This window comes from Carlito syrichta, unplaced genomic scaffold (assembly GCF_000164805.1).
Source record: "Carlito syrichta isolate Samal-C Ts95f unplaced genomic scaffold, Tarsius_syrichta-2.0.1 Scaffold58473, whole genome shotgun sequence".
NCBI classification, from domain to species: domain Eukaryota; kingdom Metazoa; phylum Chordata; class Mammalia; order Primates; family Tarsiidae; genus Carlito; species Carlito syrichta.
In genome coordinates this window covers 1-8,567 of record NW_007002569.1, presented here as the reverse complement: position 1 = coordinate 8,567, position 8,567 = coordinate 1, and the positions used below count along the sequence as shown (strand labels likewise).

The 8,567-nt window shown below is 40.6% G+C and overlaps 1 pseudogene; it reads right to left on the bottom strand.

Moving 5' to 3' along the window:
• Nucleotides 1–7,575: 7,575 nt before the first annotated feature.
• On the bottom strand, nt 7,576–8,561 carry LOC103251530 (annotated as a pseudogene).
• Between the last annotated feature and the right edge of the window lie 6 nt (nt 8,562–8,567).

Sequence of the window (8,567 nt, the reverse complement as noted above, 5' to 3'; positions counted from 1 at the left end):
GGTCAGTATCTACATGAGTTACTTAGATAGTTAGCAGTATCAGCTATTTGTTTCTGTAGTTTTCAAGCCCAAAGAGAGGTGTCTTTAGTCTGCAATCTTTAGTTTTTCAAGTGGCAGACCAACCAATTAGAACATTGTCAATATCCCACAACTCAGTAAAAATATAATATATTTTATCTAGGGGAGTATTACTCAGACCTAAGAAAATGGTTTTGAATTCTGACCACTAAGGAAAGCACCCACATCTGCTTGCAATTTTGCATAGTAGGTAGTAAGATTGAACATATTCAGAAGACCAGTGGACATCATCAGGTTTCAGCTTATCCAAACCATTAGTGAAACAAGCACAAGCATTTAGTTGAAGCTCTGTGAGTCAAGTGCCTCAGCAACTCTACTTCAGGTAGCAAAGTGGGGAATAGAGTTTCTCTGAAATGGGTAACAACTACTTTTTCATGTAAAGCCAGTATGTTAATAAAGTGAAGCCAAGTAAATTTTCTTTAACAGATAATTTGTCTTTGACAAGAGGGGTTTTTTGAGCTCTTTTCATCATTATAGATATTAAGTTATAATTAAACATCCCTCCACAAAATATCAGACAGGAGAGACACAAGACCTTCATGGTTCAGGTGTTCAGTTTTGAAATGGCCTCAGTAGCAAACTAATAGCTGCTTTTCAAAAGAGATGTATCTGATAGCCATGTCAGGAACAAGTCAAAAACTCCCAGGAACATCTCCAGGTGAAGATTGCATCTTTATGCCAAAAACTCCAATTGGAATATTATCAGTTACAGAGACATATAACTCAAAGGGACCATCACATTTATAGGACTCCAAAAGTAGAGAAAACTCTATTGGACAGTTTCCATGGCATGATTTTGTCTCAGCCTTCAGTCAAGAGATGCTGATTAATGGATTAGCTGATATACTGAACCAAGCAAAAAGCTCAGTATCTAAAGGGTCCAGTTAGGTGTTGGGCCTCCTTTTTGGTGGTGGAGGTGCTGAAGAGAAAATTTGTCTTTGAGAATTAAGCATTATAAATCTGCATACATAGTTTCAAAAAACATTACTGGAAAGCAGGCTTCTGAATTTTGTTGATGTTCAGTCACTTTTCTAGGGGATGTGTAGTAACACCACAGTTAGGGTTATTGATACCAAGGTTTCTGATTGCCTGCCATCATGATGTCATTTATATAGTAAAAGTTTTAGGAATCAGAGTGAAGAAACACTTGCACTAAATTCTGACCTATCCGATTTTGGCAAATGGCACTGGAATTTAGGTAACCCTGGGGCAACACTACAAACATACATTAGAAATCTTGGCACATGAATGCAGACAGACTTTAATCCTCAGGGACTAGCAGTATGAGAACGAAGGTGTTGTCAATGTTCAAAACAGTGTACCATGTGCCATCAGTTTGTGTAATAAATTCAGTAAAAGTTATAATGTCTGCAACAGCTGAACCCATAGAAGAAACAACTGAATTTATTTGACAATAATCCACTATAAGCCTTAAGCTCCACTAGATTTTGCACTGGACATATAAGGCTGTTCAATAAAGACCTTGCATCACTTACTACGAGTGTTTTCTTTAAGTATTTAATCAGGGTTTTGGTTGTTTCTTTCCCTTTAAGATTCTATACTCTTTGTGTTGGACTACCCAGGAGGAACCAGAGAGGCTGGAAGGAGCGTGGTTTATGTATTCCACTTCCACTTCTCTACATATGGCTGAATTTCATCTAGCACTTACAAGACAGGGAAATACAAGCATCAGTCTCTAGTTATATTCAGATGCGGAGGTAGAACCAAGAGTGAGTAGAATTGGCTTAAAAATATTTTGTTCACAGGTCATATTGGCTCCCTTTTCCTATTCTTAACCCAGCCAAATCCCGTTATCTGATTCTGAATGCCTTTTTCTTCCACAAGTCCTGTAGACTAGTGACTTGGGTATCTATATCGAGCAAGTTTGATCCTATCCCCTCACCAAAATTTCCTCGTCTACTCAGATGGGTGCATATGGCATTTGATCTCCACTGGGGACAGAGAACCCTTGGTTTCATTTTTAATCATTTTTCTCCTTACAGTAGCTGTGCTTGAGAAAGTGAAGGGAAGAACAAAAAAGAAGGAAGAGGAGAGGGGAGAGGAGGGGAGGGAAGAGAGAGGGCACTGCTCTGTACCATTAGAAAGGGTTTGCATTTGCTTTTGATTCTGTGTGTTATAGTGACTGCTTGTGTCTCATTTGATTAAATTTCCAGTATTTTAGGCTGACTCATTTCTCTTTATCTGGTGGCAAAGTACTGACTGCTGACACCATCTATTTTAGTCTTAGAGTACTTCACTCCACAGCCATAGCAGCACTACTTTCCAGCTAGGCCTGTAAGTTTTGCACCCTCTGGCTAACTTGGTTAACACAGCAGAAAACTTATTTGAGAAATTAAGCATAATCTAGGGTAGCAATATAACATCTCAAATTTTCTCACATAATTTCAACATAAGGGCTAAGGGAGTTTTCAAAGGTGGTGGGACTGCTCACAAGAATTTATATTTCTTTGGGTCAGTTTTTCATTCCTCAGTGAATAACTTCATCAACATTATATACCCAATCCAAGCATAAATACTATTAAATGACTCATTTATGACATACACAGAATTTTGTCTTAGAAACCTCCCCAAGAGAGCTATAACTCCTATGAGAAGCCAATAATCACCACAATAAAATCCCTTTGAATTATTTACTGCTGCCTTCCAATGTATCTAAGGTTTGTATAATCATCTGAAGGATGGATTGAGCCATGAGACAGCCCAGCTATTCACATTCTTTGTGTACAAGCATTAGTTGTCTGGTCCTCTCATTTTTCCAAGCAAACTAGCAAAAGTTCAATAATTTGCCATATTCTGTCCATGGTGATTGTGATTTCCCTCCTTTAACTGTGTCATTGTATGTCTTTGTAACTGTTGTCTGAGAGGAGCAGAAAACTTATACCAACCCAGGAAGAATTAGTATTATTTGTTACAATTGAGTGGGCCTGAAATTAGCTAACAGATTAGTGAGCAAGTTCGTTCACCAGGATCAGAGTTAGCAATAAATAAGATATGGTTCCAGCCCATCTTTGAACTTACTTCCTGGTACTCATCAACAGTTCATTATTCACAGCAACAGCAATAGCCAAAATATTAGCATTCACCCAAATCCTGAACTCCACTTACCAGAGGGTGATCTGAAATGAGCACCTGATACATTCTTGTGCAATAGGTTGCATTAGAGGAGAGAAAACCTTACTTTATGGGGCCTATTTTTTTTTATAATGGACAGTAAAAATGTCTTTCTTATGCTCTGGAAGAAGGCATTATATTTGTCATATTGCAGTAATCATGTCTACCCTTTACTTCAGAGGGAATCACTAGCCCTATTTTATAAAAAAAACTTCTGTTATTAAAACATTCTTCAGCCGTGCTCGGTGGCTCAGCCTGTAAACCCGTGCTTTGGGAGGCTGAGGTGAGTGGATTGCCTGAGCCTGCGGGTTCGAGACCCACCTGGGCAAGTCGGTCAGACCTCATCTCTACAATAAATAAAAAATCAGCTGGGCATGGTCGCGTGTGCCTGTAATTTCAGCTACTTGGAAGGCTGAGGCAGAAGGATCGCTGGAGCCCCGCAGGTCGAGGCTGTGGTGGCCGGGAGCGACCACTGCACTCCAGTCTGGGCGACAGAGTGAGACTCCAACTCAAAAAAAAAAAAAATTCTTCAAAAATTAGTGGGAAACAAAAAACAGTCAGCTCCTTGCTTGCAAGATGTAGAGAAACACAAGACACCCATGCAGGGTTATCTTCCAACTGTATAAAAGAGTGAAATTGAGGGAAATATATCATTGCCTAACCCACAAGATGAAGGAAATTTCTATCTGACCAACTCTCACCAACAGTGTATAAGAATTCGAACTTGTTTGCCTGGTTGCCAATACATATGTACATCATACATGTTGCTGATCTGATACATATAGAACAATATGTCATTTCAATTTCCATATTCCTGATTGTTGGTGAGATTCATTAAGTCAAGAAGTATTTATTGAACATCTTATTCTGTGCCCAGTACACTTCTAAGTACTTAGGATACATTGGAGAACATAAGAGATATCATGTACATACAGCTTACATTCTGGCAAAGGAAAAACAATTAACTTATTACCTAAGTTAATTCTATAGTATGAATATGATTTGCTGTATAAAAAGAAAATAGGAACTAGATTAAGACAGTGCATTTTTATTGACAATGTGGTTTCCTATTTTATGATTGCCCGGTCACATTAGTTGCCTAAATTCTATGGAACATTTGGTTTTTCTTAGTCTATATTATGATTTATTTCACTTATTTTAATCATCCATGTTTGTACCCAAGTCTTATTATACTCCACTTTTTAGGTAGTGATTTTTGAAATTAGAGGATTTTGTATTGTAACAAAAGATAAAATTTCCTTTAACTCATGTGCATTTTGTTCCTTTATATAAAATTCTCATTTCCAAAGGACAAAATATAAACATTCTCTCCAGTAGTTTTTAAAAAGTTTTGTAAGTGTTTCTCTTTAAGTTTTGGTGTGAAAACTTTTTATAGTTGGGGTTTATCTTGTGTAAAGTGTGATAAAAATTAAGTTTATTTTTTAACATACAAATAACCAATTAACCCAGTATCACTAACAGAATAAGTATTTTTTTGTTACTCATCTAAAATGTCACTTCTGCTATGACTCAAGTTTTCTATGTGTAAATCTGTGTCTACGTCATGTTTCAGTTCTATTGTTTTATTTGATCTCTTTTTATTCATCTTTGGATCTAATACAGAGCATTCTCCAGAGTAGCCAGGAAGGTCCCATTAAACTATAATGCAAATCATACTGCTTATCTGTTATTAATACAAAAATGATTTCTCATTACATGCAGCGTAATAGCCAAATTCCATTCTAGAACCTACAGAACTCAAAACTATCTACCTCTTCCTCATTACTATGACCTATCTGAATTAACTTCCTGCTGCTCTCTGCTCCACTCATGCAGCTCCAACCAAGCTAGCATTCTCCCTGCTTCTCAAACATGCCAGGCTTAACCAGTTTGGAGGCAGGACCTCAGCCCTTGCTCTCCAGTTACCAGAATTCTCCTTCCCCAGGAAAGTACAGGGCCAGTTTTCCAACTGCCTTCAGGGCTGTACTCAAAAGTCAAGTTCTTACTGAGGGCTTCCCTGGCCACATGGTCTATCTAATTCCACCCTACTCCCTGGAATTTGATATACGAATGTCTCTTTACACTTTTTTCTTCTTAGCACTCATTATTATAAAATGCTTTATGTCCACTTATGTTCATATTGTGTCCCACACAAAAATAAAAGTTCCATGAAGGGTAAGATTTTTTGGGTCATTTTCTTCTTTTTTTTCATTGCTACATCATCAGTAATTGCACGTAGAATATCTGGCAAGGAGCCCACCCAAAGTATCTGTGGGATGAAGATAAAGCAAGTAAATTTAAAAGCAATTGGGTCAAAGCAAGTCCCAAGAGGCGGTTTTCCTGGGTCTAGCCCCAAAGTTACAAACGCAAATGCTTGTAGGAGCCAACTGTGAATTTTGTTAGAGTAAAGCATGCCAGCTGAAGGTGCGGCCAACTGGAGAGGGCATTCTGAATCTAAAGTGGGCTGAGTCCTACCTCAGACCCAGCTGCTTGTATCCTTGTTGGAATGCACACCCTAATCCTCATGTTTCTTTCTTGTGTTTTGTTCTCATGAGAGGCCAGATATGGATTTTGACTATGTGAAATCATCCAAATGTCTAAAGTGCCTCATTTAAAATAGGAAGCAATAAAAATACAAAGATCAAACAAAACCTGACAGCTGACTGAAATTGGCCCTTGGGCGGCCTGCTGGTGTTCACTGGAGTGTACATTGTGTGATGAATAAGAGAAAATTAGCATCTGCTATGTGAGGTGGGCTTGTCTTATGTGATTCTTGAGGCAATCAGCCCCAGGTCATGTGGGTGGAGAGAATGAACTGGATTCACCACTTTCCTTTAACTCCCAGAAAGCTACAGGAGCTTCCTCGACTATGCATGGAGTTAGGGAGACCTGGGCAGCCCGGAGCTGCCAGCTTTCTTTCTTTGGGATGACAGGTATAACTTAATGGCAGGAGGGGGTGCAGAAATCAAGAGAGGGTTTTCAGAGGGACTACAGCAGGACTGGAAAAAGACAAGGAAGGGAGGAAGAGAAAGAGGCAGACCCATGATTTGGACACCATAGTCACGAGGGAGTTTACTGGGGACACAACCCCTCCATGCGGTGTTATACAGCCAATAGTAGGTTATACAGATCCACAACTCCCAGCCCAACTTCCCCATGAAGGTAAGATTTCCAACTTCTACCTCACCTGAAAACAAAGCACAGACAGGTTTCTGTGAGCTGAGAGTGGGCAAAACTGACAGGGCAGTATCTGTGAGCAGTCAGAAGATACCAGTTCTGTGAGGGGTCTAGCTCCCCCACCCCCCGGGCTTCTTGGGGAATCAGGCATTCTTTGCTGGAGCACTGGTTGGTACCCCCTGTAATTTCAGGCAACTACTGAAGGAAGCATGGACAGTGAAGTACTCCTCATACCCTGGAGAGAAATTAGGCTCAATCCTCTGATGCCTCTCCTCTAGAGGGAGGCAAGGAACATTCTTGCAGGAAGAACAGTGATGGGACTCGTTGTACCTGGCTTCAGTACGGTTCCATCTTTTCTGGATAAAATACTTTCCAAACGCAAGACAGGACATCGCATAACTTCTGAGAGTCCTATTAACTCACTGCCTACAAGTATGGTTTATCCAGTGTAGGGAAAATGTGCAGAGGGAGCTCACAGCTCAACACTTATGGAACACCATATTAGTGTCTTTAGAATGAGGGTTGGGCCTCTGCTGGGCAGGAGTGGCATGGACTCCCTGAAACAAACAAACAAACAAACAAAAAACCTTATCGGTATAAAGTTGGCGCCTGCTTAACTCGACTGAGTCAACTCTATCAAAATGCCCTTCTAGGAAAGCTCCAGTGCACCTGCCTTCTTTGACAGATGCCACTTCCTTTGTGCATAGAGCTAGGAAGAGTAATGTGGATAATGCCAGAAGTCCAACTTTTTCCTGGGCCTTCCCACCCCTCGTGGGCCCCACTCCCCACTTTTTTCTTTGAATTCCTTCTTCCTCAGTGTCCCTCCCCTTCTTTCACATCCCTTATAATCCCTCTCTTTGTGTATTCCTTAGCCTCTCCTCAGATCCCTGTCAACTTGCTCTTTCTTCCCTTTACTCTGGACTTCCTCTAAGCTGCTTTGTGTTCCTCTCCACTCAATTTATTCTGTTTTCCTCTAAGCTCCCAGATCTCACTCTCCTTTCTCAGTTGGATGTGTCCTCCTTATAGCTCATCCTCTCCCCCAGGGAGCCTCTCCCTTTTGGTTTTCCCCCACCTCTTCCTAAGCTGTCACCTCCCCTTTCCTTTCCCCTGCAGCCAACCCCTAGTACCTTCCCCTATCCCACCTCCAGACCAGAACAGCTATGTACCATGCCACTTTTAGATGACTGATTATGAGTCTAGCTGAACTTTATTCACAGCTGGAATTGACAACGGTTCCTTCTTTCATGCCCCTTCCACCAAACACACCCAATCTTTTCAACAAGACAAAGTGTTTACACACAGCATGTCATGTCCACATAAATTTGTATTTTTAGAACAAAACAACAGTTATGCTGGCAAAGATGTGGGGTTATCAGGGACCCTTAAGCTTTCAATATACTGAAAAGAAACATTTTCAAAGTGTCTACAAATTATACATTTGGTTTCCCACAAAAGTGGCAAATTTTACCTTAACAGTTAGGACTTTTTCACCAAATCATAGACATAGATATGGAAATCATCATCAAACTTGATGAATTACATAGAGGGTTTAGCTTCCACTTGGTGAATGACCATGCCAATCCTTTTGGAGTTATCTTCTTTGGTATATTCCACATGCTTACCTATCAGGCCATCTACAACTCCTCCTGGCTCTCTCTCTGCTGGAGAACTCACTGGACTCTGGCATGATGCGGAGGTCACCTTCTTTATAATCATCTAGAAGCTGGTACATGTACAAGACAGGATCTTTCTCGTAGGTGATATAAAACCAGGCTTTCATGATAGGTGCTTGGGCTAAGACCATCCCCCTCCATTCATCCTTAGAACCATGCTCATGCTCAAACATGTGTTCCACTGCTTTGCCAATTATGGAATTTGCAAGGTTGGCACCACTAATTTGAGATGATGCCACCCTGTCGGAAAGAATTTTAAGAGACAAGACCCTCTCATCTCTGTGAAGCTCCAGTCCATAGACACAGTCAATTCCATCATATTTCACCAGATAAAGAGAGGGGTTTATAGGCACCTGATCCAGAATGGTTCCTTTCCACTGGGTGATGGACTCATCTCCTTCCTTCCATCCGTGAGAAATTCTGCAGCCCACGATGTTCCTACAGGGTTGGGAGGAAGGTCTGCCCCTCTGCTTCTTTTGGGAGGCTTTTTTCTTTGTCATGTTTGCA